The sequence below is a fragment of the Tenrec ecaudatus genome, chromosome X, assembly GCF_050624435.1.
Source record: "Tenrec ecaudatus isolate mTenEca1 chromosome X, mTenEca1.hap1, whole genome shotgun sequence".
Lineage (NCBI taxonomy): Eukaryota > Metazoa > Chordata > Mammalia > Afrosoricida > Tenrecidae > Tenrec > Tenrec ecaudatus.
This window is the reverse complement of record NC_134548.1, coordinates 88,302,892-88,314,759: the sequence shown is the minus strand read 5'-3', so window position 1 is coordinate 88,314,759 and position 11,868 is coordinate 88,302,892. Positions and strand designations below refer to the sequence as shown.

The window sequence follows — 11,868 nt, the reverse complement described above, 5'->3', positions numbered from 1 at the left end:
CTATAAACAAAAGGAGATTAAGCGATTGTTTTACTATATCTACTTTTAACATACTTTGGGCATTAGGACTTATTTTCCCGTTAGCACGCAGCAATATTAAGTGAAATGCACATATAAAACTGTTGAGACCATATGAATTTGTCTAACTCTGGGCATAGAGCCCTTCCCTCTGAACCTCCTTTCATATTCTCCACCACTACCCAGTATACTGCCTCCAAGACTTCAAAATGAACAATTTCAACCTCCAAATGTAACCGCCCGTGAATTAAGACCTTGACAATATTTAAAAGGTTTACTTTACATCTTCTCTTAACATATGCTGTGCAATTCTGAACAACTTGGACTTTTTCTAGATGTTTCCAATAAGGAATTAAATTTGTCCACTGTACACACAGCCGTATCAAATCAATTACACATTGTAACAAAGAATAGAATCTGAAACTGTGCTGCAATCAACATGAAAGAGCATATAGATGCTCGTGATCTATCTCTTATTTCTTTAGGGTATATACAAGTAATGATATTGCTGGTTCATACGTATTTCTACGGCCAGATGTTTTAGGAAATGCCTCATCACTTTTCACAGTGGTTATACTTATTTACACACCCTACATCAGTGTATAACCATTACAATCTCTCCACTACTTCCCCAACATTTGTTTTACTCTGTTTCTTTAAATTGGTCTAAAGTTGTGGGTGCTGGATGGTACCTCATTGTTGTTTTTTTGTTTTGTTTTGTTTTTTAACCCACTGAAACCTTTTATTCTGCCATTAATGGTGCTTAAGGAAAACCACTTTTCCCACAATTCATGGGTCCTGAACTTCTGACAAGTTATTTGGCCAATTGGGAACCAGGCCCCACTGTATTCTCCTTGGCTCTCGTCAGCTGACAAACGCCACTGTAATCCGCTTTCTTTCATATGACCTTTAACAAGAACACGTAAGTCGCGTTGATTATGCCCCAGGAGATGAGGGACCGATGGTAATTCAGGTGGGCACCCCGGAAAAGGTTGGTCAATTTCCTGTCCCGTTCTAGCCAGATTGTTTTTGAAAACCCTGGGAAATGACTGGAATTCCCCACCAATCTGGGACTGCATGCGGGTTTTTACGACATTAATTGGGAAAAACAAGAACCCCAGCATGGCGCCCAGCAGGCCTCCGCAGATGAAGTCGTTGACCAGATGAGCGCTGTGCGAAGTGGCCTTAGGCAGGTACTCCTTAATGGGGCCCCGGAGGCCAAAAAACAGGGCGTTGCTGGATCCATTCCGGAGGAGAGTGGGCGCCAGGCCGCGGTAGTACTCACTGATGCCATGGCACTTCAGGGCCCTGAGAGCCTGGTAAGTGTTTGTGAATTTGTCATGATGCTTGTGGTCTTGCAGCAGTGTCTGAACTCTTTCCAACGGAGTGAAAATCGCTTCTGTTGTCCCTGCCAGGACGGCGGCCAGGCTGCGGGTGGCAAACTCAGGGGCGCGGCTGCGGGTGGCAAACTCAGGGGCGCTGACGTGCTTCCGGAGAAGGCAGGACAGATCCTCATACAGACCGAACATAAGGGCCAGGGTGGTCGTCTTCTGCAGCAGCGGCGGGAGGATGCCACGGTACAAGTTTCGAATCCATCCCTCCTCAGCTGAAGAATCGCATCCCGGGTTTTGATTCCGTACAGCTGCTGCCGGAAAAGGACCTTCAGGAGGGGAAACGTGACGACGATGTTGTTGAAGGCTGCACAGCAGCCACACAGGTAGTGCTTCACCTGGCCCACGTTGGCGATGTGAGGGCCAGGTCTTGTTTCGAAGATGTTAGGATCGGGGGCCTCTTTTCATGAGCTTCTGAATCCATCACATTGCTTAAGGTCGTTCTTCATGAAGGATTTTCCTAACCTGTAACATCATCTGGAGCTGGTGTTTGGGGGAGTGGTAGCTTTTTGGTAACTTTCCCAGTTTCTTCCATTGTTACTGAACTTTTAGGTTCTCTCTCCTGGAGTCAGTTTTGGTAACTGGGTGGCCCATGGCCACGGGCGTCCTGGCCCCACACCGGGTTGCCGCCCGCCCACAGGTCGGCGGGCGAGCGAGAGAGTCAGGGAGCCAGCGCCCTCGCAGGCGCAGGCGCAGACCCGATCCCATTGTTGTTTGGCTTGGTATTTCTTGGATGGCTGGAGAACTAGAGCATTTCCTCATCTGTTTGTTAACCATTTGGGTGTAATCCTTTGTAAAATGCCTATTCAGGTCCTTTTGCCATCTTTAAAGAGGGTTACTTGTTTTGTTTTTTTCCGTTTTGTATGTGTTTGGTACTGTTTTTTTTTCTTTTCTTTTTTTTAGCAGCTTGAGAAGTTATTCTGGCATTAATTTCCCTTCTAGATCTGTATCGTTTTGTGTCTTGTTCTCAGTGTATTGATTTCTGGGTGGTGTTACACACTGTGTTGGTGTCATATTTGTATGGATGGGACTGCTGTTGATTTTCTTACCATTGAGATGAATGAATATTTTTTTTTGTCATTCTGGTTTTGGTCTTACAAATTCTCTAAATATCTTCTTGGTTGGGAATACTTTAATTTCTCCACCATCTTTGATGCATAGTTTTACCAGATCTAGGATTATAAGTCAGAAGTTATTATCTTTCAAAGTTTGTTACATGTTGATCCATTTCCATCTTGCCTGCATGATTTCTGATGAGAGGCATGAGCCTATCTTTTTCTGCTTACCTTTGTAGTTGACTTTTTTCTCTTTAAGTATTCTCAAGATTCTCATCTTTTCTTGAATTTGGATAATTTGACTACTATTTTTCTTGATGTCTTTTTTCTTCCCCTGTGGTATAATTTATTTGTTGTTCTTTCTGTTACTTGGATTGGTTTTTTCTCCTGTGTGATGCCAAGAAACAAAACTCAAGGTAGTGATGAATGAAGTAGATGTAGAATATATATATATATATATATATGTATAATATATATATATAATATATATTCTATATATGTATATACATACCAGGGTCACTTATTGACTTACTATATGATATAGGGAGAGTAGAGCAGACCAATGATATTATGCATATAACATAGGGTATATATATATATATATATATACACACACATATATGGATATAATATGGTGCTCCTGGTTTGGTGGCTGTCAACTTCCTAGCTTGTAGTGACTAATCTGTCATTGTATTAACTGAGCTCCTACATGCAGAGGGAACTTCTCTTGGGGAAAAGGGGAGAGACAGCCATGTGTATCTGAAAAAGTGGGAAGTTACACTGTCTATGTTGTGAAGAAATTACACACCACACCAAGCAATGTGACTTCTATACAGTTTCCAGGGTGCAGATAGGTAGGAAGCTTGGGATCACAAGGTGACAAGGGGCTTCTGTATAGGAGCAGGTCATGAGGGGATCAGTCTCACATACAGGTGGTCACTGAATTAGGGGCAGGGGAGCCCTGGAGACTTACAGCTATGTTCCTGGTTCTTGAGGTCAGGGGAGTTTAAATCCAATATACTCTTAGAACATCAGAATTCAGGTCATGCATCTGATTTTCCTGTTAGATTCTGGTTGGGACTAGTAGAGTTTCCAAGAAATGTTGTTATCTGGTGGCCATCTTTGGAGTATAGAGCATAGATCTTTGTACATCACATTCCAATCCATTTTAGAAGGTTACCAAATTCTTTAGACCCATAATTTTTACATTGCAGACTCTTACTATTAATGGCTATATGTAGCTTTTTATTTTCATTTGAGCTGTGACTCAACAGCACATTAAGGTCTCAAAAGCTTTGCTCTATTCATGCCATTAAGGCTAAGTATTTAAAGGAGGGTGGTAGGGAAGTCTACTCTAGTCATTTTTTAAATACCTTCCAGTCTGAGGGGATCATACTTTTGCACCATCACTAGCAAATGCCTTCCATTGATAAGGTTTTCAGTGGCTTATTCCTCAGAAGTGTACTGCCGTTTTCTTCTTCCTAGTCTTATGTATAGTCTACATACAATCCTGAAATATATGTGAAATATGTATGACTCTGCTGCTACTTGATATACTGATGCCATAAGTCTAGCAACATAGCAAAAGGCAAGCCAATATAATGTACCACAATGAAAAATAAGTCATGGGGAAATATTATGAATATACATATATACACATATACATACACACACATACATGCATACAAGTAGTCAGGAGGAAAACTAACAAGGCTCAGAAACACAATATATGTTATATAAGTAAATTTAAAAGTATATTATTTGTCACTGAGTTCATTCAGATTCGTAGAATGCTGTGGCTAGCTGATAATCCTTGATATCAATTTGAATGGTTTTTCTAACTTCTATTTTTCCCATGCAGAAGGTTTTAGCTATTCAAATAGCTTTTGCTATCAATATACATTTTAGAAAAAGCTTATTACTGTCTCCAAAGCAAATCACAGTAGGGTTTTGATTGGAAATGTATTAAATAGATGGATATTTTGTTAAAAAAATACTTTTTTTTCTTTTTTTTACTGTTTTGCATCTTTGATCCAAGAACAAATTATCTCTCTCCATTTATGGAGATTTAAAATTTCTTTCAACATAATTTTATAATTTTAGTCAAACAGAATTCATACATGCTTATAGTTAGTAGTTATAATTACATCTTATGTGTTAATATTATATCCTGCAACATTTTTAAAATTTCTCATTAGTTGTAGGATATTGTTTGTTGTTTGTTTGCTAATTTCTTGAGATTTCATACAAAGCAAATCATGTCTTCTGTAAGTTGAGTAAATTTTATTTCTTCATTTCTAATCAGCTTACAATCTTTCCCTTTGTTTTATTTTTTATGACAGATTTTGATATTATGCTGAATCAAAATGGAGAAAATTGACATATTTTTCTTGTAATGTATTTATTGTTTCATCTGTATATTTTTTTACATTCACCTTTTAAAAATTGATTATGTGCACCTCCATTCATAACATTTTGAGAAATATTACCATGCATGGATAAAGAAATTTATTTCAAGTATTATATAGGTAGGTTATAAATAAAATGATGGTTAGACATGTATAATATAAACATATTTAATTATGAATGGCTATATTAATGTTAAATAAAGCAGATTTCAGAACAAATAAAATTACTTAAGGAACAGAGAGATATTACGTAGTGCTAAAATGTTATATCCACTAGGAAGATATAGTAACCTTAACATGTAAACATCTAAAAACAGGGCCACAAAATACATGAAACAAAAATTTATAATGATTAAAGGAAAATAGGTTAATCTACATTTATATCTGGGAACTTCAACCCCATCCCTAAAGAACATACTTATAGAATATCTGAAAAACATAACTAAACTGACAAGGCAAATAGATATTATAGAAGATTCAAAATAAAGCGGAATATACCTTATATTTTTTTTATTTGTCCATGAACCATTCATTCAGATCTACCTGGCCTAAAAAATCCAATTAAAAAAAACAAACAAAACATCATAACCCAGTGGAATTCATACCAGGGATACAAGAATGGTTCAATATTTGTAAAACAATTAATGTAATCCACCACTTAACCAAAATAAAGAATAAGAACATGATCTTATCAATTGATGCAGAAAAGCATTTGACAATATCCAGCACCCATTCCAAATACAGACACCCAGTAAGATAAAAATAAAAGTGAGATTCCTCAACATAATTAATTGCATATATGAAAAACAATATCACACTCACTAGGGAAAAACTGATTACTTTCCCATTGAAAATGGGAACTAGAAAACGATTCCCCTTTTCACCACTCTTATTCAACATTGTGACCAGAATCATAAGACAATTGCAAGAAATTGAGAGAGCACAATTGGGCAAAGAGGAAATGAAACTCCCACTCTTGCAGATGATATGATTTTCTATGTAGAAAACCCAAGGTCTCCATAATAAGATGGTTGGAACCAATTGAGAAATTTAGTAAAGTAGCAGAATACAACATTAACCAGCAAAAGTCAATTGGATTCCTATATATCAATGAAGAGATATCCAAAAAGACATCAAGAAAGTAATACCAACCATAAAAGCCAAGCAGAAGTTGCAATCCTTAGAAATAAACCTAACCAACGAAACAAAAGTGCTGTGCAAGGAAAATTAGAGAACATTAATACAAGAAAGCAAAAGAAACCTACACAAAGGGAAGACTATCCCGTCTTCATGGATAGGAAAACTCAATATTGTGAAAATGTAAATACTATCTAAAGTAATCTACTAGTAATCTACTATCCAAATCCCATCATCTTTCTTTAATGAAATGTAAAAACTATGTATCAAAGTCATATGGAGAGGGAAAAGAAGCAGGATAAGTAAAGAACTTCTCAAAAAGAATAACAAAGTAGATGGTCTTAACACTATTTGACCTAAATATCTACTACATAATCACTGTAGTCAAAACAGCCTGGTGCTAGTATAGTGTTAGGTATGTAAACCAATAGAACAGGACAGAAAACCCAGAAATAAAAGCATCCACCTACAGACAACTAATTTTTAACAAATGACCACATTTTAAAAATTAAGTGGGAAGGTGGATGCCCTCTTTAACAATAGTGCTGGGAAAAAAACTGTATGTACATCTGCAGAAGAATGAAAGAGGATTCATACTTCATCCTATGTACCAAGTAAATTCAAGGTGGATCAAAGACATAAATGTCAAACCCAAAGCTACCAGTATCACCAATGACAAAATTGGAATAAATCTGAGTTTCCTAGTGCATACATGGATTACCAGATATAACAAAGAAAGCAGACAGCAGTGGAAGACAAAATAGATGACTTGGACCTATTAAAAATAAAACACTTTGACATTCCCACAAATATTTGGCTACTCACAGCAAGCAGTACCATCGTGGATTTGAAAACATTACATTAGATCACATCATTGGGAAGACATGTATACCCCCAAACCCTCCTCTTCCTATTGCACACATGCCCCTAGACCACCCCCTTCCATTGTTGTATAACCTATAGTGCAACCTCTTCCTGTGGCGTATGTCTTTACCTATAATTAGTGGGCTTGCACGCCCCCAAGGTATGTAAGCCTGGGTTAGCAATAGAGAGCTCCCTCACTCGCTCGGCTCCCCCTCTCCCATCCTCACTCCCCTATTCCCTTTCCCCTTTCCCTCCTTCCATTCCCCCTCTCTACACGTGGACCAGCAAGTGGAGCTGAGGTGAGCAATGCTACTATGAAATGTGTCTGACTCCATTATTGCAATATCTATTTATCTCTCATGCTCTTGATGACTTTAATATAAGATTTATATAACTCAAAAATATTTCCTTGGTGCTGTGGACTACTTCATGCATAGGTAAATACTGTGGAGAAATTAATTTGATGCTGGTCTTGGTACTACATTTAGCTCATTAGCCTCTGGTTCGTTGGACTTGAGTCAATTGCTTGCCATAGTTACTGCCAATCCCAGGTGCCATCTGAGCCTTATTTCTGAGTTGAGGGCCTTAGATTTATCAATCTCTGTGTCTACCAGCCATGGTCTTCCTGCTGGATCATCCTCCATTATCGTCCTGCTTCCTGGTTCATCACTTCAGCGGCTACAGTAAAAGCTTCCAGCTTAATATATGGGCTAAAGACTTGCAGAAGACTGAAATTATCAGCTTCTATAAATATCTGAGCTACTTCCTTGAGATATATTTCTTTCTTTCCTTTCATTTAAGTGTCACTAGTTTAGTGAATCCAGGCTAACATAGCTCCTATCTCATAAAGTGGGTACCATTATGATTCCTATTAGATCCTATGAGGAAACTGTGTCACAGGGAGGTTCAGTTATTTGCTACAATTCACACAGGGTCTAGACACAGAGTTAGACTAGAAACTTGGCCAATCTGACTCCAGACTGTGTTATTAAATTCTTAACTACTCGGGCACTATATCATTACTATTAGTCAATAGATTAATATAATTTCTTAGGGAGTACCCAAGTAGACTTACTCACATGTATTATAGACAGAAGAAGTTTTTATCATTGCTATATCATAAACTTGCCATCTTATGTTCAACTGAAAGATTAATCTCTCTAGTTACCTCTTTCATCCTATACATCTTTGGCTCTATCTGCATGATGACCCAATTAGTCCATTTGTCTTAGAATTTTCAGCATTCTTTCCAAAACTTTGATTGTAAAACAACTCAGAGATCATTATTCCTCATGCCATAATGAATAATTACATGATATTACATAGTTTCATGTCAATTTGAAGTTATATCAAAGTGTAGGGGTGGTGTTCAACCTGTCAATCAGGTTACAGCCTGACAGTGCCTCCTTTGAGGTGTGGCTTTCTCATAAGGAGGGCCTTGGGAACCTTCCCCTTTCTCTGCCTTCACCTTCCAGCTGGGGGGCACTCTGGGACTGTGAAAGCCCTGTGATGCTTCCACAACCATTAGATCTACACTCTGCACCATGAAGTCTGTGATCTTCCTGAATCCTGCAGCAATGCATGTGGCTGTGTGAGTCAGGAGAGGGTATTATGAACTAATGTCAGATTTATCGACTTGATCTGGACTGGACTGGGATGTGTGCTTCATACATAATTACTTCTTGATACAAAGCTCTCTCTCACATATAAAAAATAAAACACTTATGTACATCAAAAGACACCATCCATCAAAAGAGTAAAGTGAAAGCCCATGAATTTGGAAAAGATATTTAGCAATGACATAATGGGCAAAGGACTAATTACTAAAATCTACAGCATTCGGCAGCACCACTTTAAGATAAAAGAACAAATGACCCTCTTAAAAGATGGGGAAAGAATCCAAATAGACAATTCAAAAATGATGTCCCCTGAATGGCTACTAAGCATCTGAGGAGATGCTCTTGTTCACTAGCCATCTGGGAAATGCAAAGCAAAACACTGATGATCATGTACCATCTCACTCCCACAACTGTAGCCCAAGTTTTAAAAAACAAAAAACAACAGAGAATAGGAAATGCTGGAGAGGGTGTGGAGAGACTGGAAGTCTAATACACTACTGAAGGGCTTGCAAATATGTACAACCATTGTGAAAAATGATATGGCAATTCCTAAAACAACTGGTAGTAGAAATACCATAAGACCCATCAATAATATTTCTGGGCACATATTCCAAAGAAATTAGAGGCAGATTACAAACAGATGTATATTCTCCCATGTTCATTCCTGTACAGTTTACAACAGCAAGAAGTTAAAAACAGCTGAAATTCCCATCAGTAGCAGAATGGATAAAAAAATTGGTATATACACACAATGTAATACACCACATGCCTAAAACACAATGAAGAAACCATGAAACACATCGTGACATGGGGAAATCTGGAAACCATTATGCTGAGTGAAGTCAGTGAATCACAAAAGGACAAGTATTTGTATTAGTCTAATACTATAAGGAGAAATAAAAGATGAAGGCAAACTCATGCTTCCAGGTCATACAATCAACCAACCCAGTTGGCTAAGCAACTGAGGAGAGAGCCTAACTAGTGCCAGTGAATTATACCCCACCTTTGACATATGTACATCTTTAAAACCACATTGGCAGAGGAGATCTCACTTCATCCAGGATCAAATTTCCAAGATCAGGGGAAAGGAAGATGATCATTTAGTTGTTGCCATACAAAAATGTACTAAGATCACCCCCAAACAAACAGATATTCCTACAAGAGTGATAAGCGATATTAATGGGAAAATCAAGTCAAGAGTGGGGAAGGGGATCATACATGTCTCGTGGAAGACAAGTGCATTTCTGTTGGTAGAAAAATACGGAGGAACAACTTCCTGGGGGAGTGTGGCAGAATTCCCATTGTTTGTGTAAATAATGTCTAGTCACATAAGGATTTAATCTGTACACGTCAATAATTCATGTATCGTGATTTGTAGTTAGCCTACCCTTTTTTAATCTCCTTTTCCCAATTGTGTTTCACATACATTACTACAGGCTAAATCAATGACATTATAAACAACTGGTCCATAGAGATTATCAATAATGTTCTCTAACATAATGTGACAAGGATGTCTCTAAGGTGAACCAAAGGCCCACCAAAAACAGAGATATAGGAATGGATTTGGGGTTTGTACTTAACCCTTGCTTCAATCTAAGAACAATCAGTCCTTTTGACATGGCCCTGCCTGGTATACAACCTCATGAAGGGAAGTTATGGGTGCTACGGCAGAGTGTGTGAAGAAACTAGACTGTGCTTGGCTATCAGAAAGAATATTTTTGATGTCTTAAAGGCTTGTTTTCAAACAAGCAGCCATCTAAGTAAGAGAGCAATTAAACCCACGTGGAAGAAGGACACTAGCCTGAGTGATCCAAGGACTGTAAACAGACTAATCCAAATCCGAAAGAGGGAATTGTATCAAAGCTTAAATTGTGAAATTCTTATTTGTCTAAGTCTATTGACGACAATGGAAGCCCAAAATCTATTTGCAGGATCTACACATAGAATAAGCCTCCAGTAGTTTTCCTCTGACCATAATCGGGGAATGAGAATAGCCTGGGCATCAGACAGAGAGTATTTGAGATGAATATAGTAAATTGAAATGAAAACCCTGACTTGAATGGCTAAAACAGTATCATTTGATCATGCTTTTGACACGTTGCATCTACATTGGTTTTTTTTAGTATTTTCTGTTTTCTTTCAAACTGAGGTTTGTGTGTGCTATATTTTGTTATTTTTTGATGATCTTTTTGACTTTTTGTTATGTATTTTCCTGTTTTTCAGTATATGAAATCTAGGATGTGTGAATTTATAGAGACAATAACTCAATTAAGAGTTCCTGGGGGAAGTTGGGAGTAATGGGAAGTTAATCACAAGGAGTACAAGAAGGAAAAAATGTTTTAAAGCAGTATAGTAGCAATTGTACACATCCAGGTGTAACTGAACTATTGAATTGTTTGATGTCTGGATTATGCCCTAAGAAAATATCTGAAAAATTAGATAGATAAAATATTTAATGATGCAGAAATCATCAAAATGAGTTGGAAGGAATACATAGAATTACTGTACCAAAAGGACTACAGACATTTAACCATTTCAAGAGTTTGGATCTGATCAAGAATTAATGGACAGCTTCCTTCATGGAAAAATTCCAAGCTGCATTGAAGGCATCAGCAAAGAATAAGACTCCAGTTATGGATGGAATAGCAATGAAAGCCCTCAGTCACCTAAGCCAAGGAATTTGGAAGTCAGCAACTTGGCCAGCCTACAGGAAACAACCTATAGGGAGATATCATTATTGGTGCCAATTCCAAAGAAAACTTACAAAAGAGGATATGAAAATTATAAAAAAAGTATCATAAATATCACATGAAGGTAACATTTGCTGAAGATCATTCAACAGTGGTTCATCTACAGGGAACTGCCAGAAATTCAAGGCAGATTCAGAAGATGATATGGGGTGAGCAATGTTATTGCTGAGGTCAGATGGGTCGTGGTTGGAAGCTAAAAATGCCAGAAAGGTGTTTAACTGTGTTTTATTGATTATAGAAAACCATTTTCCTGTGTGCATCATAACAAACTATGAGTAGCATTATAAGATAGAGGGATATTGAATTTATAGTAGTTACTTATCTTTTCATAAGTCAATTGTATTGTGGTGCATTTGTAATAACATTATCATTTATCTTGAGATGATTGGGTTTTCTAAATTCCTGAACTAACTAATTTGACACAGTAACCATACAAAATCAAACACATTTTTATGTCATATGGCATATCACACCAATAAGGTAACAAGTCACGAGAACTTTGCAAAGCTCGTTTCAAGAAGGTAGTCTCTAGATTAGTATCGATCAGTAATAGTGTTCTCTTCCTCTGGGAATGCTGAAGGGATACGATGATCTTTTGGGTTATTCCAGTTGTTGCTTCCTAAGAA

The 11,868-nt window shown here is 37.6% G+C and overlaps 1 pseudogene; it reads right to left on the bottom strand.

The window, feature by feature from the left end:
• Window positions 1-916: 916 nt before the first annotated feature.
• On the bottom strand, window positions 917-2,014 carry LOC142434263 (mitochondrial nicotinamide adenine dinucleotide transporter SLC25A51-like; annotated as a pseudogene).
• Between the last annotated feature and the right edge of the window lie 9,854 nt (window positions 2,015-11,868).